Source organism: Leopardus geoffroyi, chromosome C3 (assembly GCF_018350155.1).
Source record: "Leopardus geoffroyi isolate Oge1 chromosome C3, O.geoffroyi_Oge1_pat1.0, whole genome shotgun sequence".
Classification (NCBI taxonomy): Eukaryota; Metazoa; Chordata; class Mammalia; order Carnivora; family Felidae; genus Leopardus; species Leopardus geoffroyi.
This window is the reverse complement of record NC_059338.1, coordinates 114,352,568-114,379,878: the sequence shown is the minus strand read 5'-3', so window position 1 is coordinate 114,379,878 and position 27,311 is coordinate 114,352,568. Positions and strand designations below refer to the sequence as shown.

The following is a 27,311-nucleotide window of genomic DNA, read 5'->3' as shown; positions in this document are numbered from 1 at the left end:
TTTTTTTTGTAAGTAACACCTAGGTTCCTGGGCCAGTCCTTCTAGATCACTTTTCCTCTTCCCATGTTGACCCAGCCTACTGACCCATGTTGACTGTATCTTCTGACCTTCCTCTTTGGTTCAGATCTGATGGTTACTCGGGTTAATGACTTTTTAGGCATAAACTCTTAACCGGAATCTTTTCTTCATTGTGTTTTCTACATGCCTACTTACTACCAGGTTTCCAGAACTGACCCCCAACTGGATTCCCTGGTGATTAGAAACCTCCTGATTCTAAACTAGAAGGTGAATTAATTACGACTTAATTTGCTATCGATTTTGTACACTTGACCCCTCAAAGTCAGACACAAAAGCTGCAACAGGATCTCCAACTCATAGTTTTGTCCTAGGCTTTCAGTCTGATCGTCAGGTCTCTACCCCCTCCTCTTCTTGACTGGTGCTGCTCTACATTGGTCATAATAAATCATCCCTATAATACAGACCTGGTGGGAGATGGCAAGGGGAGCTACTCTGAAATTGGAGAGTCTGTCAATGCAGGAAGTTAATTCCAACCACAGAGAATCCATGTCGCTTATATGCATCAAACAGGCGTTCAGTTGTCTTGGTATTTCATTCCTCCTAAGAAAAATGATGATCAGAAAGGCAGAAAAAAGCTGCTAACTTGCATTTCTTTGCTGAAAACGGTAAGAAAAAAAAGAGTGCATATGGAGGAAGAAGGCAATTCCCTACTACTGCGTTTTGAAGACCGAGAAACAGAAACAGCTAGAAGATATCCAAAAGAAAAAAAAAAAAGATACTCTGATAAAGGGGAGAGTAAGAGGAACAAGGAAAGAAAGCAGATGAGTCATGGTAGTTGTATTAGTCCATTCAGGCTGCTATAATGAAACACCAGACTGGGTGGGTTAAAGAACAGAAATTTTCTCATTGTTCTGTAGACTAGACACCAAATTCAAGGTGTGTCAGGGTCAGTTTCTGGGAAGGCCTCTCTTCCTAGCTTGAAGATGGCTGCCCTTTTGCTCTTCCTCACATGGCCTCATCTCTGTGTGGACATGGAGAGGAAGTTCTGGTGTCTTTCCCTCTTCTTATAAGGACAACAGGGCTATCTGATTAGGGCTCCACCCGTATGGCTTCATTTAACTTAATTCTCTCCGTAAAAGCCACATCTCCAAATACAATCACATTGGTAGTTAGGGCTGCAACACAGGAGTTTTGGAGGGACAGAATTTGGTTCATAACAATACCTAGTGGTGATTAACACCACCTAGGTATGAGCAGAACATAGTTAGTCTGAGCAATGTGGGGTCACATAACTAGTGGTTAACAAGACAGATTCTCGATTTAAATAGGCATGACTTTGAATTCTGGTCTCCAACTTTATTCATTTATTCTCTCATTTAATCATTAAACAAATGTTTATTAAGCATATGTGTATGAAGACCCTATTACGTGGTTTAAGCACCGTGGGGTGAATATAAGCATCTCAGCAGATACAATCTCTGTCTTTGCATGACATAGTCCAGTGGGAGTGCTAGTCAATAATCAAAAACCATACAAATATGTAGTTACCAGCTGTGAGATCTTATACAAGATACTCAAACATGCTAAGCTTCAGTTTCCTCATCTGTAAAATGGACCAATAATAGTATCTACATCATAGTGTTTTGTAGGAGGAGATTAAATGATAAGATGCATACAAGACACAACACCACACCCGACATGTAGGTAGTGCAAACATACAAACGAACAACAGAAAACAACAGCACAAAATCCTTAGGAGATAACCCCCATCAAGAGGAAAATAATGGATTGTAGATGAGTAAAAAAAACAATGTACCACTAGTTACCACAGCATTCTTCATGTGAACACTAGGGGGGCATCAAGATACCTTTGCTAGACCGCATATCGCATGTCCACAGGGGAGTGCTGGAAACCACTCATGAAGCCACATGTGGAAGACAGTGTTCCTCAGTTCATCTGCTTCTTCCTGACTTTTAAAGCAAACGATCTGCTTCCAGGATATACTTCTGTGAGTAGTTTTCCTCATCTGCCAAAATGAAAATGTAGGAGAGAGAATTCTTACGTCTCAAAATCCTAGGCTTTAAATAAGGTTAATGATGAAGATTAGTGAAAAAACATGGTGATATGTGACACGAGGACCTTGATAATCAGACCAAAACCAAAACCAAAACCAAACCAGTCATTTCAAGTAGACTTCACATGTGAAGTTGCAACTTACAGTGACCCCAAGAGTGTCTTTTCTTCCCTACGTCTTCAAGTAGATAAAGCTCTAAAGTAGTAAGTCGATCCTTGACTATTCCACACAGCTGTTAAGTGCAGGGGCTTTAGTGACAGGCCAAGTTGGTTTGGAGAGTTGGCTTGTAGGCCTGTGTCCAGTACATGGTAGACTCAATAAATGTCTGTTTAAATTATGTTGAATCAGTAAGTATCATTCTGCTCTTTTCTGATTGTAATTCACTTGGCCTCTCTATGCCTTGGTTTCTCCACTGTAAATGGGAAGAGAAATGGTGCCCGTCCCATAGATTTGTTACGAGGCTGCTTCGGGATAATTCCAGCAGAGCCCTGTGTACAGCAAGTGTATGAAGGCTTAGCTATTGTTGCAAAGGGGATTGTCTCAATGATTCTCTGGGTTGTTTCCATTCAACAATTTTGAGTCATCCAACAACAATTTTCCAGGGTGGCAATACATGCAAGCCAATGTCCTTGCTAAAAGAGAAATCTGGCCCGGCGAGAGAAGCTGTCAAATCCTGAAAAGAGGATTTTGCTACCAAAACTGCCTGTCACTTCCTCACTTCACCCCGGGGTCTACACTCTTTGTTTCTCTTTTCACTGCATACCATTCAGATCAAAGTGTTTTTTGCCCCGCTTATCCTCTAAAGCACATATCAGTAGGTTAATGGTTGAAGGTCATGGGCCTCCATCCTTGTATACCTTGTCTGGGCCATGCTTGGTGGAGCCAAGGCCCCAGCTGGCGTGGGGGAAGTCAGAGTAAGCACACTGTGCGCCCAGCAGATGTAGAAAGCTCGGTGCAGTGATCTGGGTGCACCTGTTGGTTTGTCACCATCTGTTAGCCAAAATGTTAAAGAGCCACACCCTCCGACGGCCAGCTGAGGAGAACTTAATCTCTTCCCCCACAGGCCTCCCAATACAGGCTGCCGATCACATCTTACAAAAGAAGAGAGGCAAACACAAAGAAGGAACTGTCTGAACCCCGCCCGGGGGGAAACCTAATCTTCTGTCATTGCTGGATTTTATTTCTTAAGCTAACAAGACAGGGGTTTTAAAATAAACCTAGATAGTTATTACCTGATAAGAAATCCTGTTATAAACTGCCAATTTTTTAAAGGGAAGATATTGGTTTAACATGGATACTAGTATTAAGCGAATTAAGTGGTGATGGTGTTTTGGATGCCTACTTAGTGGGGTGGAACTATTACAAGAGAGCTAACGTTTGCCTCCTCTACGGGAGACAGAACTGGAATCTTAGTAGCAAAGTTGCTTGGGAAAGCAGCCCAGGATAAACAATTATCTGGGAGCTTAGGCCTTGGAGTCTCTACGATTAGAGAAATATTCCTCTAAGTAAAGATGGAAATTTGTATGAGCTTCATCAAATCATGGGGCAGGCTTCCCCCACTTGTGTCTCAGTCCCGTTGCCCTGATGTGCACGGTACAGAACACGGTCTCACATTCCTAAGGAGTCAAGGACCACACAATAGCAGTTAGCCAGCGGATGTCATGTCAGAACTAGGTGCCAACTCCCTTCCAGCTGAGCACCAATAAATATTTTTAAAAAGAGTCTGAGATGGCAAGAATCTTTTATTGACTGGGCCCAGTCTTATCAAAGTTAAATATTCAGCTAGAATATGTATCCGGCAACCTTCTTGAATATGTACCCAGGATAACTCAGAGCAAAACTTAGCATGCATTCTTCGTTAAGAGTAAATGAGAAGCAAGAAGCTTGTTCCCAACTAGAGTTACAAGGTAAGGAAGGAAATTTAAGATTTTAAAAAGGATTTTAAGTTAGAAATTACTTCATCTGGCTATCAAGTTTGGCTTTTTTTTTTTTTTTGGTTTTGTTTTTGTTTGTTTTTAGGTGGTAGTGATAGGAAGACAGTTTTTAATATTGGTCAAACCTTTTGTATGGCCTCATACTTCTCTTGTTGATTCTTTACCCCTTTCTTTCTTACCAAACTATCATTCAACCTAATCCTTAAGGAATATTGAATAGAATTAACACCTTTATACCAATCCCATTAGTGTGCTGTTAAATTAATGGGTTCACTTCTGCCCTCCAGCAAAATGCGGATTATAATCTTGAGACAAGCTACCTTTAGGCAGTAGGCAATCACTTTAAAAACCTGAAAGCAGGCAACATATGGCACACTACACAATATAAAAGTGTTTAAGAGGTACAAGTTTCCACCCTCCATGATACATGCCCAGTTTTAAATAAAACATAGCGTCATCTGGTTCACGCTTAAACACTGAAATTGAAATTATTGGCCATACTGTCATTTTCAAAACAATAGCTAACGGTTTGCACATGTGCTGTTTACAGATCCACAGCCTGTAAACACAGTCACCAACCACAACTTTGCAAAGGTAAATGACAGCTTGAAAAATTTCAAGTCTCCAGAACTCCTGGGATTTCCTCATTTTCCCCCCTTTCATTCATTCTTTCTTCCCACCCCACCCCCAACTCTAATCATAGACACAACAGAGCCTCCTCTGCGTGCGCATGCGTAACTTCCTAACCATGTCACCGCCATCCCCCCACCCCCCACGACACATTTTCCTGCTGTTGAGACCAGCTGGGATGTATTAGTCATGCTGAAGCACGTCATGTAACACAGCAAAATATCAGGCAGCCCAGTGTCATGGGAAAAGTGAATCTACTTCATTATCTACCTAGGGGAAGGAAACAGAACTACCGCTTAAAAAGGCCTGGTCTTCCCTTCCGTGTTAATGTATATTCTGTTAATATCATTAAGGATATTCCAAGGTCTTGCTGTCAGTGAACACAGTACATTAGGAAAGCATCAGCAGTACTACTGGGCCTTTTTTACCCTTTTGTTCAGACACAAATTCTGTAAAATTAGAAGGTTGTGATTTATTTAAATAAAGGAGAAGGATACTGTTATCAAACTAGGAAAAGGTATGTCCCCTACTGTAAGACATTACTTTGGAGATTTGTAGGGAAAACAGTAATAATGTGTTGTGTAGCACTGCTTCTCAGACTTGAATGTACATTGGGATCAGTGGAGAGCCTATTAGAAATGTTACCGCTGACCCAGCAGCCTGAAAGTCTGCATTTCTGACAAACTTCTGGGTGAGGCTGGTAGCTGCTGGCCTCAGGACCACACTTTGATTAGAAAGGTTGTATAGAAAGGGCAACATTTAGGCAAGTTCAAATACAGCTGTTTAGAACTATGGAGGTCTAATGTCAATCACAAATTGATCTGGATGAGTTGGAAGGGATCTACATTTAGGTGATGGTGAAGGGAAGGGGCTACCATGGGTCTCTGGGATTTGTTTTCGTTTTTTGGTGTTTTTTTTTTTTTTTTTTTGGATTAAAGAGGAAAATCTGGGGAACAGGCAACAACATGAGACAGGGAGGATGCTTTGGCTAATTTTTAAATTTTTATTCTTAACAATCTAGACAGGTTTGGAAGCCCTCAAAATTACCTTGAGGTTAGTTGGGTTACCAATTATATATTGGTAACTCTGATTTTTTAGTAAAGAAGCAGAGATGCAAAGAGGTTTTTCATAAAGGATATCAAAAGACAAGTAAAAAGGTGGAAATGGAACTAGATTTGGGTCTGGTTCCAGTGTCTCTAGTAAAATCTCTGGGAGGAAAAATAAGAAAATGGTTTTCCTAATGAAAGATGGTCAAAGAAGTTATGATAATACAAGATTTTACCCCATCATTGCCCCTTGAAATAACTTACATCTGGTATTTCCTCTGCCATGCTTCTCATGTGTCACTAATTATGGTGGCTTGAAAATACTTGACAGTTCTACAATTATTTTATTTTTATAACAACATAATTTTTAAGAAAGAATCCATTTTCAAAAAACTTTAAGACCACATTAGGTGTTCTTCATGACCAAGAAACATGAGAATTTTGATGGTCCCATGTTAAAACCAAACAAAAATTATGGGAATAAAAAAAAAGGTCAAATGTTTTGCTTTTCTTTCTTAAGCTTATTTATTGATTTTGAGAGAGAGAGAGCACAAATGAGGGAGGGGCAGAGAGAGAGAGTGAGAGAGAGAGAGAGACAGAAACAGAGAATCCCAAGGAGGCTACGCGTTGCCAGCAGGGAAACTGATGAACCATAAGATCATGACTTGAGTTGAAATCAAGAGTCAGAAGCTTAACTGATAAGCCATCCAGGTGCTCCTGTTTTTATTTCTTGAATTGTGTTATGGTCTATTAGTTTCCTCAGGTTGCAGTAACCAATTACCATGAACTTGGTGGCTTACAACAACAGAAATCTCTTGCAGTTTGGGAGATCAGGAGTCTTCAGGTCTCTAGAACAGAATCCTCAACCTCTTCCTTAGCTTCTGGAAGTGGCTGGCAATCCTGGTGTTCCTTGGCTTGTAGAAATATCATCCAATCTCTGGCTCCATTGGCACACAATGTTCTCTCCACGGGTCTCCTCTGTGTCTCTTCTCTTCTTCCAGGGATACCAAATATATTGGATTAGGGCCCACCCTGATACTGTGTGATCTCATTTTAACTTGATTACACCTGCAAAGACCCTACAGCAGGCGTTGTCCACAGTTTTGCTTCCATGGTTTTAGTTGGTCAACCAATGTCTGAAAGCCGACAGCTGGTCAGGAGGTCAATAGCAGTCTAACACTGTGTCAAGGTGCCTACATCATTCACCTTGCTTCCTCTCATCAGAAAGCATTTCATTATCTCACATCATCACAAGAAGGATGAATTCAGTAGAATAACATATTTTGACAGAGAGCAGCCATCTTCACATAACTTTTACTGCAGTGTATTGTTATAAATATTCTATTTTATTATTAGTTTGTTGTTAACTTCTTACTGTGCCTAATTTTGTTAATTAAATTTTATTGTATGTATCTGTGTACAGGAAAAAAAGTATATATAATGTTTAGTACTATCCACATTTTTTTCAGGCTTTCACTGGAGTGGGGGTGGGGGGTGTCTTGTAATGTGTCCCTTATAGATAAGGGGAAACTATTCTATTTTCAAACAAGATTACATTCACAGGTGTGGGGATGAGGACTTCAACATATCTTTTTAGGGGACACAATTAACCCATAACAGGTATTATGACATAAAATCTTTGTACTTAGAAATGTAAATTTCCATTTTTTTTTTTTACCATTTTGAACAAGTGTCTTTATTTAGCGAGAGTGACAGGCTTTTTGATGTTGAAGTGCTATGATTATGAACAGGGAGAACTCAAGAAAAGTTTCACTTTTTAATGTGAAAAATATGAACTTATTAGACATGAAATAGGTATTAGAAATCTTTGCTTTGTTTTAGAGCTAATGCAATTCACAACATTTACTCTTTTTTTTAAATGTTTATTTTTATTTATTTTAAGGAGAGAGACAGAGTGCTAGCAGGAGAGGGGCAGAGAGAGAGAAAGATACAGAATCCGAAGCAGGCTCCAGGCTCCGAGCTGTCAGCAAAGAGCCCGATGCAGGGCTTGAACCCACAAACTGACAGATCATGACAGGAGCCGAAGTTGGATGTCTAACAGATTGAGTCACCAGGCGCCCCTCAGAATATTTATTCTTATGAAGATTTGTACCTGTGTTTATCCAACAGTTGTTGCTTCACTATTTGTTAGTAGCTGTCACTGGAACGGTCATAGAATACCTCTCCTACTTTATAGTTAGTACATTGTTGAGTTTCTTGAGGACAGATACTATCCCATTATTTTTATTTCTTCTCTGTTCCTAAAATGCACATTTTTTGAGCATGAGTTGAATATTTTTCGTATCTAGTGATACCGAATCATTCTGAAGACAAAATAAAACTTGTTTAATTATCATTAACATCTGAGTGTTGCTGTTGTCTATTGGACTTTGGGGAAAATGCTTATCTGAGGAGATGAATAATATTTTTCATAAACATTTGTTTTGTATAGCCTGTTGTTAGCACTGAATTATACAATAAACAATCACAAACAATAAATAATTGGTATTGTAGGTTCATCTTCAAGGCCCCAAGTCTGTGAGCTTCATATGTTATCCCACAGGGTGTTCAAGTGACTTGAAAGCAATGACACTGGCTAATGTCCTACTCAGCTTGCTCACCTAGGACATGGACTCAAACAAGTCCCTTGCATGCTGACTCTAGTCCGTGATTTATGGGAGACAAGGTGAAGAAATTTGAAGTAAAAATCTTTTTGATCTAATCATATTCTCCTACAATCCTTCCCCCAATCTCTTTTCCCTATCCAACCACACACAAGCAAAAATATTCAAAGAAGAATATTTGCGGTTAAGATTCAAAAACTCATCTTGAACTTAAAGCTAGCAAATGTCAGCAGTTTCATGCGAGTTTGTCCTAATGTTCTCAGAAATCTAAACTATGGTATCTTGCCGCATTTAAAATTCTTCCCTGCTCGCCGCAGTCCCTAATAATATCCTGGCCGTGCACCTTCATCTATATTCATGAGAGTGCAGATGCAGCCAAATTAGTGGCAGCAAAGCACATTTTACAGTGTAGAAAATACAATCTGGCTTCCTTTAAACATTTTTTGACAAAAAAGTTTTATTTAAAAAAAAAAAACAACAAGAAAACCAGACAGATTTAAATTCACCACCACCCGTCGGAGGAGTCTGTTACAAACGCACAGCTGGCTTGATGATGAGTGACAAATCAAAAGTCAGAGAGAAACTTCCCGATCATCTGAGCCCTTGCCACCCGATTAGCAGAAGAAAAACAGGGCAGATGGAGGGAGACGCAGCAGTTCGGAGGGAACAGATGGCCACTACGAACTTGATATATGAAATTAATAACACTTTCTCAAATACAATTAGTAACAGGAATACATTACCTGAATTTTCATAACTGTGAGCAAGCTGACATTAAATGAGGTTTTTCAGATTAACAGTTGATGTGGCATTGATATTTGGAGGGAAATAAAAATATATAGCAATAAGACAAACCTTTTGCTTTTTGGTGCCATTGATCAGGATGTTGTAACATATGAAAGGAGAGCTGCAATTCAAAGAAATTCCATATTTAAATTTCACTAATTGGGATTTTTTTTTCCCTAATGTAGCCATTTGGGCCACATAATGCATGAAATACTTAAGAGCCTCGCAGATGTATGCAGCATGTACTACCCTGGATGAATTATTCTTTAGGAAGAAATTAACCATTATACATCTCCCCACAGATAAAAGGGGAAAGCAAACAAAAAAGGGACACAGGGCAGTAAAAAAGTCAAGATAAGATGAAATCAAGAGACTAGCTTTTGTGCTTTTCAAAGCTATTCATGGAACAATAAGTATTTCTGGGTATGTCATTAGGCTTTCTCTATTTTGATGCCCAGTCTCTAGAATGGGCAAAATGTTTGTGCTATATGTCCTTGTTCAAAGCACTGTCAACCAAAAACTATTTTAGTTCAAAACCCATGATCGTGATACTCTTGGATGGGGTTAACCATTCCTCTGGGAAGCCGGAACCTTCCTGAGCTCAGCTAGGTCAGCCTGTAGTGCAGCCTGGGGCTCCCGATGAGGCGGACGTGATGATGATGGGGCTTTGCTGAATGAAGCCCGAACCCAGCCCCTGCAGGAGGCTGGGGCAACCTGGGGTGTTACAAGATGAGGCCACAGCAGCAGCTGCTAGGGCTTTCTGATTGCAGCCAGGAGCACACCCATACTGATGGGTGACAACTGCCACAGGCTTAATGCCCATGGGACAGGTAGGCTTGAGTGTCTGTGAAGTGCAGAAACTGAGTCTGAGATGGGGGTGGGGGTGAGGGGGGGATAGAGCAGAAATATACAAGCACACCAGCCATATGCACTTATCTAGGGTGGCAAGAGGACTCTCTCACGGGTCCCTGGAGGCAGATCATTAGTTCTGCTACAACATGAGAATGGCTGTTTCCACAGCTGGGGGCTGCAGAAACTGGCACAGAGAGAAGGGAAGGACATCTCCTCCTCCTTGAACGGAAAAACCCTGGGTATTCAGGTAAACGCAGAAATCACAAAAAGGAGGTTGTTCTGTGGTAGAAAGCTAGCACCCTCTTGTTTGTAAGAAGGAGAACAGAGACCAAAGAAATCAAGACAGACTTCCCTCTTCCTAACCATCCAGAAATGCACTTTATCAGATAGTCAAAACAGGCACCACTGGGAAAGCCTAGAACACAGGATGAATGTAGGGCACTTACTAGACCTTAAATAATATTTATTTTAAGCAATATCTGAATTTAACTTGCGGTTTCAGCTGGGAAGCCAATTAGCAGTGAGATCTTAGCTCTCTCTGACTAAACCTTATACCACCTAATGAGTTTTCACATATAAAATAAAGGGTTTGAGTTTTATTTTTTTATTTTTATTTTTTTAAATTTATTTTTTTTCAACGTTTATTTATTTTTGGGACAGAGAGAGACAGAGCATGAACGGGGGAGGGGCAGAGAGAGAGGGAGACACAGAATCGGAAACAGGCTCCAGGCTCTGAGCCATCAGCCCAGAGCCTGACGCGGGGCTCGAACTCACGGACCGCGAGATCGTGACCTGGCTGAAGTCGGACGCTTAACCGACTGCGCCACCCAGGTGCCCCGGGTTTGAGTTTTATAAAAGAACTATCACGTCTAAAAATTTTATATGAACAATCTAAATGTTAACATAGCTACAGGTATTTTGTTAAAACTTTTAGGTTGCAATAACATGTCCACTTATAACCAAGACTAAGAAAGTTACTATTACTAGAAAGGTTAATACTAAAGGTTCCCAAAGGGTTCAATCTACTAAGAAGAAGATATGGTTTTTCAGGGGGAGCATGTTTTCTCTCACACGTGAAACAAAAATAAAATCGGCACACATTTAAGTTAGGCTAGGAAATTAAAGGTAAGTATGAATTGGGTAAGCATGTTTCTGAGTTTGGGTTTCCCTAGAAGCAGACCTTGACACAATAACTTAAAAACAAGCAGTTTATTTGGGAGCTAGAAGAAAACCCCAGTGCGGGTGGGTGTAGGGGAAGTAAGATAAGAAAGTGAAAAGAGACAATAAGAGTCACATTATCAAACCAGTCATCATAGGTGGTGAGTGTTGCTTGAGCTCATTAGGAAAACTCTGGGGTTCCATGTAAAACACACATTCTAACCTTAACTCACTGGAAGGTGAGGGAACTGGGGTATTTATGCACCAGCTCCTGCCAGTCATTGTTTAAGGGCTGCTCCTGGGGATTGTTAATTCCCCTGCACTTCTGGTCTGTGCTGGTGGCCACACAGGTTCCTGTGGAAAGAGAAAACCCCCAGGCAAAGAAGATCGAACGCTGGCAGCTGGAAGTTGGGTTACTGCACCTTCCAGTGTTAAGTGCAAGGGGATATGGCAGGGCACTGGCTGCATCTGCTATGACATGAAATGATAAAACCACTGTCAACCAAAGTCTCCGCCCAATGGCTATTTGTTCCCTAGACTGTGTGACCAAAGACCTTATATATCCTCCTCCTCCTCAGCTTTGAGAAGGGGGCAGAATCCACTGGGCATCCAGACTTCAAGCAGCTGCTGCTGAAAATCCCACACTGCAGGCTCCATAACTGAACGAGAACCATTCCTTCACCCCGCTCATCTGGATACATCTGGGTATTACATGAATGGTTTCCAGCCTCCCGAAAGTAATAATCTTTATCTTCTGAATGGACTTGGCTCCACAGTTGGCTTTGCTCACTCTGAGAATGACAAGTGAGACAACAGAGGACGCAGGAAAGCTATTCTCATGATCTCTCTAACATTCTAGTAGGGCAGGGGGATATGCTGACATCCTACTTTTTGTTATTATTCCCCTGGCAACATGAAGTTTGACTGAAATCTAGTCAGAATTTCCTTTTACCTTACGTAGACTACAAGGGGGATGTTCTTCTCTCTTTATTGAAATATGACTATTGAGGAGAGCTAGCACATAGAGCATCTAAATAGGCACCATCAACAGAGTATTTGCTGATGTTTTCCATTCTCTCTTGATGCTAATGGGCAGCATGACTTTCAGGAAAGGTCCTAATAACCTAGACATCCCTGACCCATAAGCTGTTAGGTTCATCCATTCTATGACAACAAACAAACAAAAACACCCAGTGCATGGGGGTGCTGGAGGATTTGAGTCTCCTTTAAAGACTTTTCTCAAGGATTCCCCTAAACACTGAATAATAACATTACTTCATATTATTTATTTTATTCTCTGAAATTAAACAATTTCAATTCCATTCCTAAGAAATTATCTTCATTTGCTCAATCATTCAGCAAATATTTATTGGGCACTTATGTACCAGGCACTGTCCCAAGCAAGCATTTCATATAAGGACCCTGCCCCTGTGAAGTGTATATTCTCATGTGAGAGTCAGTCATTAGTGATAAAGTTATGAAGAAAGTTAAGTATTGTGTAAGAAGGCAATAAAGAAAACACATAAGGCAGAGAAGAGGGCCCAGAGTGCCATGGTTGTCAGGAGAGACCTCACTTGGGAGTGCCATTTAGGCAAAGACTTAAAGGGGATGAGAGTATAATTCTGAGTTCCTGGCACATTTTTAGGGCTAGCGGCACTGCAGTAAATATGACAAAATTCTTCCCTAGAGAAACTTAGATTCTAGTGAAGAAGATCAATCATAAACAGATAAACAAATAAATACAGTGTAATGTCAAAAGATAATCATAAAGAAGAAAAATAAAGTAAGAAAATGGGATAGAGTAAGGGTCAGCAAACTTTTTCTGGAAAAAGTCAGAGAGTAAATATTTTAAGATTTCTGGCATAGTTTCTGACACAACTATTCACTTCTGCCTTTGTGATATGTAAGTAGTCATAGGTAGTAAGTAAATGAATGGAGATGGCTGTGTTTTAATAAGACTTTATTTACAAAAATAAGCAGTGGGTATGAATTGGTCTGTGGGCCAGGGCCATAGTTTTCTAACCCCTGGTCATGGGAACCTTTGAGGATATGATATTTTAGCAGAGACCTGAATGAATGAATAAAAGCCATGTGATAATCTAGAGAAAAAATGCCTCAAGCAGGAGGAAACACAAGTCTGAAGGCCTTGAGATAGCAGCTTGATTAACAAGTGTGAGCCTTGAAGTCAAGTTAACAAAAGTAAGAAATATAGGAAATTGGATCAGAGTATGTAATAGACTGCATTGCTGGTCAAGTTGTTTGTTCCTCTGTGCATACACATTCTTTGCCATGTGATATATTATAAGTTTCCTCTTAAGTGGAGTAGTATATTTTCCTAGCCTTGACTTTGCATTTAGCCATATGACTTGCTTTGGTCAATAGAATAAAGTAGAAGTGACAATATGCCAGTCCTGAGTCTAAGTGTTAAGAGACCTTCCCTGTTTCTGTGCTCTCTCTCAAACACACATCTTCTATTCCTATGAGAAGAGCTCAGACTGGTCATCTGGTCCCTCTAAGAACAGAGCCACCCAGGCAAGCAACCCCACGTGAGTCCTGTCAGGATCAGCTAATTCTTAGCCAAGCTACAAACACTTAAGGGATAATAAGTATTGTTTTAAGCCACTGAGTTTTCAGGTTGTTTCTTACGTGATGTAGAGAGGGAGCCAAGGGGGCAGATGATGGCAGCCTACTGTAATTACAGTAGGAACTTTAGATTTTGTTCTATAAGAAAGAACACCATTTGAATGTTGATGACAGAGGTAAGGTAAGACTTGGTTCACATTTTAGATGGGCTATCAGGGTTCCTCTGTGATGGAACTTGGAGTGGTGGCATGGAAGAGAAGGAGAGTAATCAAGGAAGGGCTCTGAAATTTTTGTCCTGAACAAATGGTTAAATCTTGGTACATTTGCTAAAATAGAGGATGATCTAGAGGATGAGTTGGTTGAAACTGGAAAAGAATATAGAATTGGGGTCAATATCAACAGAGAAATATTTTGTTAACATGAAGCCATTATGATTATCATTATTTTATTTGAACAAAGCTTTGTAGATATACTGTGTAAGCAACCGTATTAGCTTGGGCTGCTATAACAAGATACTACGGACTGGGTGGTAAACAAAGAGATTTGTTTTCTCACAGTTCTGGAGGCTGCAAGTGCAGGATCAAAGTGCCATCGGTGTTGATTTCTAGTGAGACCTCTCTTCCTGGCTTATAGACAGTCACCTTCTCGCTGTGTCCTCACGTGGCCTTTCCGCCGAGAGAGATCTCTGTTGTCTCTTCTTTTTCTTAAAAAACATACCAGTCCTGTAGGATTAGGACCCCACTCTTATGACCTCATTTAACCTTAGTTATCTCCCGAAAGGCCCCTTCTCCAAATATAGTCATGATGGAAGTTAGGGTTTCAACACATGAATCGCTGGGGGAAGGGGTGGGGGGACCAAAGTAAGCCCATAACAACTACCTTTATTTGTAGTATGTATAATTGACGAAAGCAACGTAAGTTGAGCTCTAGTTAGCATTAACTTTTTGGTTTCCTTCACAGAAAACATTTTGAAAGTGTTGTGTACATTCTTTTTTCTCAACCTTTCCAGTTAAGTTTCTTTTCTACCATTCCACTAATATTTCTCTTGGTAGGGTCAGAAATGACTGCCATAGAGTTTATCCCATGGTTTCCTTTCTTCTCTCTGCTTTCTTGACTCCTCTTCAGATTTGACACGGTTGACCATACCCTCTTTGAAACACCCTCTCCTGTTGGCTTAGGTGATCACTCACTCTCCCTGTTGTCAACTAACTTCTCTAAGAACTCCTCACAGTCAGCTTTGCTGGCTCTTCTGTGAGTGTTGAGATGTTTCAGAGCATAGGCCCAGACTCGCTGTTGTTGTTGTTTTTTTTCCTAAATCAATCTGTCCTCAGGTGATCTCAGCTCTCATGACTTTAGCTAAAAACCTGTAAGGGTATTAGCTCCCACATTTATGCATTCATCAGGACATCCCCACTTTGATCCAGACTTTGCACGTAACTGCATCCCGACTTCTCCACTTAGATATTAGCAGTCATCTCATCAAGTCCAAGAAAGAACCCTTGATATGCCCCTCGACCAAACTAGTCCTTCAACAGTTTTCTCTGAGTAAAAGGCACTGTCGTCCCAGCTGATTAGCTCAACACCTACGAGTCTTCCTTATGTCTGCTGTTCTCCTACCCCTAATGTTTAATTTACTAGCAAATCCTGCCAGTTTTACCTCCCTCCCCCATTATGCCACTTGCTAGCATTTACATAGTAACCACCTACTAGTTTACCGAAAATAAAATTTGCAGTTTAATAAAAAGGTTGCCAGCACTTTCAGTTCAAATGTCTGGCTCCTTTGTGACGCCACTGAAACATGTGGCTAACACAAGTGAAGAAATGAAGAAGAAAAAGAATGTACGTAATGTAATAAGCACACCTTGCTAAGATTTTTTTTAAGGACCCAAAATACAAGTGGAAGGAATGTTACATAACATCCCATGATGTGTATTGACTTGTGGGAATCCAATATCAAACAGAAAATAAATGCACCAAAACAAAATTTGTTTTGGGAGAATTTAACTGTTCTCCAGCCGGACTGTAGGTTGTGATATGAAATCCTGTAGCCACTCAGCTTGTGTGGCAGTCTGTCCTTTCAAACCTAAAGGAAGAGGCTGTCCATGCTAACAAGGGACAACTCTTTCACATGAGCAAAGTCCTTGGTGGGGACAGACCCTGGGTTACTTCCTGGAGTCTTTCAAATTTAACATTTTGACCTCCATATGAGATGGGCTATACCATTATCACTCCTGTAACAAGATAAATAAAAAGCTATGACAAAGAAAAAAAAAAAAAAAAAGGAAAGAAAGAAACAGCCAAAAGCAAGCAGGACTCTTAAAAATCCATAAAATCATTATGCCGTTTTAACCAATTACAGGTCTGCTTTCAGTTAAAAAAGTGCCAAGAGCCAACCACAGAAATGAGTCACAATGGAAATTTAATTGAAGACTGCCCGCCAGCATCCATTGAAAAGACTATTTTGAGAGAGCTTTCAGAGATTAGTATTGAAGCCATATTTGATTTACTTTAGGGACTGTTGCATTCAGACTAGTGAAACTACTCTCCTCGATGGTATGGCCCCCTGCACTGCATTTTCCTTCACTTCCACGAAGGAAAATGAGGTGAAAGAAATGATTATTTTGCAGGGCTGGATAAATAATTTGCAACACCTGGGGTGCCTGCGGGTCTCAGTCGGTTAAGCATTCGCCTTTGGCTCAGGTCATGATCTTGGGGTCTGGTCCATGGGTTCGAGCCCCGTGTCGGGCTCTGGGCTGATGGCTCAGAGCCTGGAGCCTGCTTCAGATTCTGTGTCTCCCTCTCTCTCTGCCCCTCACCCACTCGAGTTCTGTCTCTCTCTCAAAAATAAATAAACATTAAAAAAATAAAAAAAATAATAATTTGCAAGACCCAATGCAAAATGAAATTGGGGGGGGGTGGCTTGTTTAAAATTAAGGAAAAATGTTTTACTAAAATTACTAAAATATAACCTTTTCTCTTTCTTCTAAGATGTCTTTCTTAACCTTTTGACATTTTTCATTAACTTTTTAATGTTGCACTGCCTCAGGTGGGTGAACATACACAGGGTCAGTATAGACCCTCACAGGCACTGAGGGCTCAGCCTGAGCCACTAGACCTATTGGTCAATCTCCCTTTTGCACGCTGGCCACCCAAGCCACAGGGACAAGTGACCTTGAGGGATTCTAACCTCATAGAGGATAGGCATGCTAGCAAACTTGATCAGGAGTGGATAAAAGTGTTCCACCCACCCCACCCCCCACAAATATGTCACCCATTAAATGCCCTATGAAGCTGACAATCCTGAGTTAGGGCAGCCACCACATTACCGTGCCCCGAGATACTGTGGGGTAAAGGCCTATACAACCCCAAACTTCTCCAGGTCCATACCCAGCACCCCCTGCCCCACTCTAGGGGTGGAGGGCAATGGAAGAATGTGGGACTTCCCTTACTAACCTGCCCCTGCCCCTGGTTGAGGAAGTGTGAGGTATGATGGGCTTGAGGCCAGGAAGGTGGGGACTGGGCTGCCAAGAACTCATGCCAGGGAAGGGGGGAGGGCAGCAGGAGGCCGCACCACATGATAGCTGAGGCTCCAAGCCCCACCTCCTTATGCTCTATTGTCCTATCAGACTTCACTTACAAAACACAAATTCAAAGACTAAATGATTAATAATTCCAAGACAGTGACTACAGAGCGAGGAACCCCAGGTCCTTCTGAGCCCAAGGCCATGTATGACTGCACTCGTCACATGTCCATGAAGCTGACCCTGGTGGAAAGTGAATTTGCTGGTGACATCACAGCGCCCTGATCCTAGAGAGTCTTGGAAGAGCTGTGTGCCTTTGCCAACTCTCCTCCAACACACACAATCTTGTTTTCTACAAAGAACTTTCTACCTCAGTAAGACAAGAAAGGCAAGGCATTGTAGGAAGTTTACAAACAGTATTACTTTCGCTTCATGCATTTATCAACATCCTATCTAGCAGTCCTACAACTTGCTGAAGACAAAAATGACTTAATTTGGAGTCTGTTTCTAGACAGTGCCATTCTAATCCGAATGTGGTTAAGGCATCGTTGCCAGCAGTCTCGGCTGGGTTCAACGAGAACCTTACACAGATACGGCTCTCTGAGTCCCTTACAACCTGGACTGGACTAGCACTCATCTAAGCCTCACAGTGACTGTCGTTCCTCCTCTCTTTATGACTCTGTTTCTCTATCAGTATTGAGGTCCAAACCATATCCAGCAAACCCGAGTCATTTACGATGAATCAGTGCACACCTTTGTACCACTATACTCACAGTATCAATGCGGTAAGACAATTTTCATAGTGGTACACATCTGAAACTCCTAATTAAAGACTTACGTGTAACTAATAATTTTGAAATTCTTCGCAGCTCTGTACATATGGTCTTATGGTTTTAATTCCACCTCTTGTTATTTTGTTGCTGTTGTTTGTTTGTTTTTTGTAAGGTGATGTCGCTTCCTTGGGGGAGTGATTAGATATAACCCATCATATTTAATTATTATAATTGTATATATAATCTTAAGTAAACGTGTTTTTAATTATGATTATTTGTGTGTAAAATTTCTTGAATACTTGCTACCTGTCAACTATACCTAATCTTTACAACCATCCTGTGAAGTAAGTACTCTCATCGCTGTTTTACATGTGAAGATGCTGAGTTGCCAAGCGGTTGAGTCACTTGCTTAAATGCATATGGCTGGTTGATAGCAACAATTCTTGAGGTCACACCATTAGCCAGGCACCATGAGAAGTATTCTATATAGGTTACCTTATCTCATCTCTACCGCTATTCTTTGGGATAGGACAACTGTTATGCTCATTTTAGAGATGAAGACGTTTGACACTAGCAAGGTTGATTTTCTCAAGGACACACTGCTGTTGCCACTGAGAAGGGCCGGGATTTTACCACAGGCATTTGGACATGACAGGTGGTGTTTTCATCTATTATACTATTTGTGGAAGGTTGTATTTGACAAAAATGCTCAGAGCAGTATTTCTATTCCAAACTCCTCTTCCAGAATCTTGAACTCCCATCATCAAGAGAGGGAGTCAACTCTCGCTCCTCTTGAAGCTGTGTGGACAGTATGACCACCGTGGCAAGTAGCAATACGGGGGAGGTGATGCTACACGTCTTTTGTGGCTCCTGCGGGAGGGGCAATACAGCCTCTACCTGGCTTGCTCATGATGCCCATCCTTGGCACTCAGCCACTGTAGTAGACAGAGTAGTGGCTCCACAAAAATGCCCATGTCCTAACCCCCGAGACCTGTGAATATGGTACAGTATATGGCAAAAGGGACTTGGCAGATGTGATTAAATGAAGGGCTTTCAGATGAGATTAGATTGGATGTAATACAAGGGCCCTTAAATATAGAAGAAGGAGCAGCAAGTTCAGAGTCAGAAGGAGCCATGACAACAGAAGAGGGCTCACAGAGAGGGAGGCAGGAGCATGTCAATCAGAGGAAGATGTGATCATGGAAGAAAGGCACCAAGAGAGGCAATGTCATTGTTTTTGACGACGGAGAAAGGGGGTCAGAAGAAAGGGATGTGGGGAGTCTCTACAACCTGGGAAAAGGAAATGGATTGTCCCCTAGAGCCCCCAGAAAAAAATGCAGTGCTTCAACCCCTGCCTTTTAGTCCAGTGAGCTCCAAGTCGGATTTTTGGCCTATAGAATTACAGGCTAATACATTTGTGTTGTTTTAAGCCACTAAGTTTGTTTTAATTTGTTGAAGCAATGATAGGAAACTAATACAGCCACCCTGCTGTGAGGAAGGGTTTCAACTGATAACCCAAGCTAAGGACTCAGCCAACAGCCAGCGGCAGCCACTAGAGAGTGAGTGAGTCAGTGAATGAGCCTTCCTTCAGAAGATTCCAGCTCCTAGCCTTCGAGATGCTCCTGAAATGCCAAGTGGAGCAGAGAGAGCTTCCTCTGCTGAGCCCTGCTTAAATGTTTCAAGGGATTGTCAAAAATACACAAGCAACAAACAACAACAGCAACAGCAACAACAACAACAACAACAACACACACACACACAAAGACAAATATGAAGGTCTGTGTTACTTTATTCCACATTTTGCTCAACTAAGAAAACTTTCCTGTCTGTGAAGCAATTGGTGAGTTCTGAGTTTCATAATTTACATATTCACAAATTACAGTAAGCATTAACCTACACCTAACTGCTGAGAATTTCCTATCCTGTTAAAATATTAGACTCATGCTTATGAATAAGAATCTTGAAACAGTAAGCAATAAACAAGGAAGCATGCCAATGGCCACCCTCACAGTAAGAAGAATTACCCATATCCATGACCCTTGTAGCCCTTGTGTTCTTTACTGGTTATAGCACTACCACAAATATTGTAGTCTTTGAGAAATATTCCATTTAGATGATTCCTGAGATTCATATGAATAGCCAAGAACCTTGATTCCACAATATACTGCATGCAGAACACACAGAAAACTGTGGAAGGCCATCTAACAAATATAGGTACTTGTCTTGATTCAGAATTTTTTCTTTCTTTCTGTTTTTTTTTTTTTTAAAGAAAACATCACAGGGCTACCATGATCATGAATTTAGCATTGTTATTTTTAGCCATGCATGTGTTTTGTATTTTTGCTCCTCAAAGAAAATATTGTTTTGCATCTTTCCACATTTCATGTATGATATCATCAACCTGAAGCTTATTTTTTGGTCCCTATTATATTTTTAAAGTTTATTCATTGATGCTCATAGGTCTAGTTTATTGGTTAAATTTTTTTTTTACTTTATTTTAGAGAGAGAGAGAGCGCACAAGCAGGAGAGAGGGGCAGGAGAGAGAGAGAGAGAGAGAGAGAGAGAGAGAGAGAATCCTAAGCAGGTTCCACACTCAGCACAGAGCTTGACAGGGGGCTCTATCCCAAGACCCTAGGATCATGACCTGAGCTGAAATCAAGAGTTTGATGCTCAACCACCTGAGCCACCCAGGCATCCTTTGATTTTTTTTTAAAAAAAGTTTATTTATTTTGAGAGAGAGAGAGAGAGAGAGAGATTGAGAGAGACCCAAGTAGGTTCCATGCTGTCTGTCAGTGTGAAGCCCAATGCAGAGCTCAAACTCAGGAATCATGAGACCATAACCTCAGCCAAAATCAAGAGTTGGAGGCTTAAACAACTGAGCCACCCAGGTGCCCCCGGTTTACTGATTTTTAATGGCATATGTTTTCTGTTGTCAACTACACTTATGTTTTATTTCTGGTTTCTTTTAGCTTTTTATATTAACCAAAAATGCTGTAACCTGTGTTCTTTACACATCTCCGTGGGTACAACTACTAGAATTTAGGGATGAAGTTGATGAGATAAAAGAGATATGAATCTTCAAATTTGACAGATATTACTAGATTATTCTCCAAACAAATTTTAATTCCATCACAGTGCATGAGAGCTTCACTGTTCTATATTCTTGCTCACATCTGCTGCTACCAAACGTTTTATGTTTTGCCAAACTAAATCTGGAATTATATCTAATTGTGGTTTTCCCAGATTATGAGGGAAACTAGGCAACCTTTCGTATGTTTATGGGACAATTCCCCGCCCCCCCTTTTCTGTGAATTACCTATTTATAGCCACTGCCTATTTTTCTACTGAGTTTTGTGTATGTGTTCTCATTTGTAAGCACCTTTAAAATTTTTGGATAGTAATTTGTTTTGTTATACACTTTGCAAAAGTCCTCTCCCAATGTTGTGGCATGTCTGTTTACTTTGTTTATGGTGTCCTTTGTGTAACATGTGCTTAAATTTGAATACAGTCCACTTTATAGTTTCTTCAATAATGTGTGCATTTGTTTCTCAAGGTGATGCATATATATATATATATATATATATATATATATGTGTGTGTGTGTGTGTGTGTGTTTAATGTTTACTTATTTTTGAGAGAGACAGAGCACAAGGGAGGAGGGGCAGAGAGACAGAGAGGGAGACACAGAACTCCAAGCAGGCTCCAGGCTCTGAGCTGTCAGCACAGAACCCAATGTGGGTCTCGAACTCACTAACTGTGAGATCATAACCTGAGCTGAAGTTGGACACTTAACTGACTGAGCCACCCAGGTGCCCCAAGGTGATGCATATATTTTTGAATACATACTTTCTTCTAGACTTTTTTTGTTTTTGATATATCACAAATTTACTTTTTTTGTGTGTATAGTGGTAAAGGTTCAATTTTATTTTTCCACAGATATTTCATTTGTAAGCATCATTGAAGTACATTTGTTTATTGAAGCATTTCATTATCCTCACTAATTTTTAAAATTTTTTTTAACGTTTTTAAATTTATTTTTGAGACAGGGAGAGACAGAGAATGAACAGGGGAGGGTCAGAGAGAGGGAGACACAGAATCTGAAACAGGCTCCAGGCTCTGAGCTGTCAGTACAGAGCCTGGGTCCTCACTAATTTTTAATGGTGTCTCTATTGTATTAAGTTTTCATATACATGTGAGTTGGGAAGAAACTACTGAACCTCTATGAGTTAGCATACACTATTACCTCTGTCTGGAAAGTCCTGTTTTTGTTGACTTGGAAATATTCTACTCATCTATTAAGTCCTAGCTTAAATATCATCTCCTTTGTGAGATGGCTCTCACCCTTCATCCTTCTCCATGTTGATTACAACCTCATTGCAATATGCATTGCACCATAGATATTTTTTTCACAGCCAGATTTTTAGCTTTTTTGAGGCTAAACACATTGTCCTGCTATTTTATGCTGTCAAACACCTTGTAGATATTTAATAAGATTAACTAAATGAATACATTAATGAGTGAATCTTCAAAACAGAACAGCTTGAGTGACACTTGGTAAATCTGAATAATTCATCCTCATATCTCTGGTCTCTCTTTTCCCTTGTTTTGCTGACTTTGTGGTATAGAGACTTTAACATAGTTATTACAGATGAAATCCTTTCTAAAAATTGCTTCTTAGGACTATAATTTGTAGAGATATGATCTTACTTATTAGATTCTTCATTTCTGTTTTTTTTTCAATAAGTGATGTCTGAGAACTAAATCAGCAACCTTACCTACATGGTGATCTGCTTCATTTAAAAATCCCCAATGCCGTCATGTTGAGAAGTAGACTATAAGCTTTACACTCTGAGTGAGCTGCTCTTAGGTACATATAGCTCCGTAAACTCACCCATTTTTACTTAATTTTGTTTGGATACTCTATAGTTCCCTATCAAATGTAGAGACACCATAAATAGTTATTGAATATTTGCATGATAATATACGTATGTGTCTTCACGTGCTGTACTCTTGAGGTTTTATAAGATCTAGGACCCTCACAAGTAGTAAAGAGCATAACTGACTTCTGTACATTATTTCCATCAGACTATACACACCCTATGAAGCAGGCTAGGGATCAGCATTGTCAACGTGACCCTGAGGTTATCACAGTCACTTGCTTCTGGTATTATTTGGAAGTCAATGTAGACCACCTATGGTAGATATTGTTTTCACTTGCAGTAAATACTCAAATGATTAGCAGTCCTTTATTGCCACCAAATTTGCTATTGACTAAACTCACTGTACTAAATGCTACCATTGACCGCAACAACTCAAGAAAGTGAAAACACAACCTATATGAGAAAGCATGGTCATCAAAACCTCCTAGTCAGCCAATATTTCAACTGCAAGATTTACCTTAACTTGGGAATGTGGGAGTTTGGATTTCACATTGTTACAGGTCAACAAATCATACAGAGTTAGCTCTGACCAATTCAGAGGAGTCTGGTTACAGCCAGTTCCACACTATCTCTGCACCAGGGTCAGCTGTATCTCTGATACCTCTAATTTGCTTCAGGAAAGAGCTACTGCTTCCAAGATTTCACTCAAACTATTCTTTTAAGACATCCTTAACAGCCTGAGCTTTTCTCGAGATCTTTCTTTTCCTTATCCCTAGAAATATCCTTTCATCATTGGCTTTTCAAGGTGTTCCGCCAATATAATTTCTAAAATTGGTCTTTTCCGTTCCTGCCCCGGTTGATCTAGTAAATACTTGAGTTTTCTTTCTTACTTTCTTAACTTTTTTTTTTCTGGTGGATTTCCTTTTTGAACACTTCTTGCCTCTACTCTCCTATGCCTCCCACTTTGCCTCCACACAAAGATTTTCCACTTCCTTTCCCCCTCAGCCATATGGGTTCCAAATTTTCTCATTCTCCTCTGTTCACGTCCATGTTAAAAAAAAAAAAAGAGCTGTTTATCTTAAATTAGTGTTTTAAGTCCCCAACTTACATTCAAATTACTCTTATCTACAACCTCTGTTAGACTCTTCCTCTCTTTAGAGTTCAGTTTCCTTGTTTGTAAAATGAGATGGTTGGGAGTGGTCTATAAGATCTGTTTCAGCCTAAACATGACTCTGTGACTCTATGCATCTAACAAACTCTGTCTTCTTTGGTCACTTCAAATGATTACGGCTCATTCACCACCAACTGGCTACCTTTGACTTGTAACATCTTGGGAAGCACTTTGGCTCTCAGCACATTCAGAGTGAACATGGATCAGGAAAAAGAAGAATGAGCCAGTTCTAGCATCAGAGCTGTGCTCCTCTTAGCACAGTGTGAAGTGACCTGGTTGGGAGGACATGACAAAAGCACAAGAAACTGCCAAAGGGAGACTGGATTAGGATAGTCACAGGCAAAGATGCAAGCTGAAAGGTCTATGATGTCCCAGAAGATGACAACCAGAGGAATTAGGCCAGTGTCAGGGCTTCAGGGAGACAGATGATAGAAAAGAGTAAACAGAAATTTAGAACTCAGTCATCAGACAGATACTTGTCTTCTTTAGCAAGATACTTACTCAGAAATTGAGTTTAGGGGTCATGAGGCAAAGTAAGAGGAAGCTGCAAGGCCTGCGGATAGATGCAGAATCAGAGTCAAAAGTGAGAGGTGTTGAAGAGAGCATGAGACCAGAGTCCTTAGTCTTTTTGTACCTCCTTCCTTCCCCAAAGGGCGTAATTCTGAATGCAATGAGCAGAAATAGATGGACTTTATCTTTAGCTAAGGTATCTGTTAGATTACCTCTCACTAAATTCCTAATTGCATGATGAGACTGCTATGCCATTCAGGCGATACAAGACTACAGTTATGTTTCCTCCATTCTGCTTGGCAGAGAGTACAACAGGAGACTCCACTTGGTCTGCTTTAGATCAACTCTTTCTGCACAAGGAGGATTCTTGAAAAGAATTGTCTACTTTCTGAAATGAAAATTGGCAAAGATTATATTTTCCAGAAGTTTGATTCATTGGACAGTCTTTTTAATTTTTCAAAGATGTAAATATTTTTTTTTTAACCAGGACTATGCATGCTACAAATCCTTCTGGAAAATGGGTGATTGGATTCACTAACTTTAAAGTTAAAACACATTATATAACCTTTCTATAGTCAAGTAAGGTAGCTGTTATTCCTAGATCCACTTTGCAGATGGCGATATGGGGGTTCAGAATGATCAAGTACATTGAAGTTGGTTACACAGAGCCAGAAATGAAGCTGGGATTCAAACTCAGGCCTCTTAACTTTAAGCCCTATGCTCCTTATAGTACATTCCCTGTAGCTTTCACCCAGACTGTGATGTATTTAGAAGGGTGTTTTCTGGCACATCCTTCAACTTGTATGTACTTAGCAAATTAATCATAAGAATGTAACAGACATAAAATAAACATCTTGGTGGAATGACTGGATGACCACCTACATCTTCCCTGCCCTTACTTACAACTCCCCTCCCCATCTCCTGCTTAACATTGGGAAATAAGGTTTCCCTCCCTCCCTTCCTTCCTTCCTTCCTTCCTTCCTTCCTTCCTTCTTTCCTTCCCCTCTCTCTCCCTCTCTCTCTCTCTGTCTCTCTTGCAGTCTGCTTTTTACAGTTTGTATGGACAATGGTGCCATATATACCAGAGCTTCCTGGCGGAAGGAAGATCCACTCATCGATCCCTTGATTACACCATTCACTAAATATTAAGTGAGTTCTCACTCCTTCAAGTCCTTGTGTGAGGTACATAACTGGGCATCATAGAATGTTTATGCTAATGGATATAACAGTTTAATCTCTTTTGCTCTGTGTAACTGGAAAAGGTTTCAGAAGATCGAGGTTTGGAGAAAAATTAAGAAAATGAATCTCAGTTCAAACAATCAAAAAGTCCCCTATGAAGACGAAATGGAGCTGATTCTCATTCGGCTCTAAAATACAGTCAAGCATGAAACACATGTTTTCAAATACCAGCTCGGAATGAATGCCATAAATGCCAAAGACATGGTCAACCAGTACAGTGCCTATCTCTCTCCATCAGAGTAAATTAACTCAAGATTGCTTCTATTAAGCCTTACCTCTTCTTCCTGTCCCTCCCTCTGCTTGGAGGAAAATGCCTGCTGATGGCGCTTCCTGGCACAACAGCTACTCTGATATTTTCAGCGCATTTTGCCTTTTGGTGCTCCCTTAACTCAGTGACCTACCCGTGCTGGCCAGAGCTGCATTAACCAGGTCCCGCCCGCACAGGAGAAATTCCTTTCATTCATCAGCAGATAAGGAGTTTTGACAAGCCTCTCTGGGGAGCAAAAGGGGAACACATGCACACAAAAGATTGCCCTGTAACACTGAGAAGCACAAAGTGAAGGAGCCAAAGAAAGACCGAAGGAAGCTTTGAGGCAGCCAGGGCAGACAGGGAGTCTGCTATCAGAATTAAATGCGATGTAGTCCAGAGCCCTCTCTCTGTCTCTACCTGCTTCTTCTCAATGTCACTATCGGCCCACAGTTTGATACAAAACAGATCCCCAGAAGTATTCCAGTAACTCCTCAGGACCACCAGGGCAAAAACAAAAACATTCAGGGCTTGACACTTACCAGGGCAGCCTGCCAAGCGTATCACATGTGAAAAGAGCTGCTCGGAGAGAATAATCTTGCTCATGTTCACAAGGCCGGGTGTTAAGTCTGTGAGAACCCAGGGCATTTTCCATCCAGGGCAACCTACAAGGGCTGGGAAAAGCACTTTTCTATGAACTGCCAGAAAGGGCAATTACACGTTTTATGGAAGTAAAGGCTGAAGGAGAACATGAAAGGTCAGTTGGGGGAATGGGGAGAATTAGTCTACCCTCTTGCCTTCGAGTCTGAGTACACTGAAATGACCCCACCTTGCAAGTATATTTCCACACGTTCTTTACGTGAATCTCTTCTGCAAACCTGGCCTTGAGGAATTCTGACACCAGCCTAACAGTTTCATGATACATTTATTTTGATGTACCACACTCCAGTCAAGATGATAAGGTGGGCTTTTCCACTCTACAAAACTTTGATCCATTGGTCTAGCAAATATATCTAGAGCACGTACTACGGGCCAAGCATGTTCTAAGTGCTAGCACTAAATCAAGGAACAAAACCCATAATAAGGCCTCTCGCTTTTGAATCGTATCCTGTGATAGAGTTTCACAGATACACAGTATATTAATTATGGCAGAGAATTTGGCAAATGAGAAATAGGAGGTTCAGTTAGCTAAAATTGATCTCACAACTCTTTGTTGAATACTTCCTATATGTGGTAGAGTGTTTTTCAGGTGTCAGGCTGGGGA

General features: G+C 40.7%; 1 long non-coding RNA gene across 1 annotated transcript; it reads right to left on the bottom strand.

The window, feature by feature from the left end:
- Positions 1-1,367: 1,367 nt before the first annotated feature.
- Positions 1,368-27,311, bottom strand: LOC123585776. The gene is made up of 2 exons (XR_006706421.1): positions 26,076-27,311; positions 1,368-2,045 (listed from the first exon to the last, which is right to left on the bottom strand). It is a non-coding gene; the product is annotated as an uncharacterized LOC123585776 (long non-coding RNA).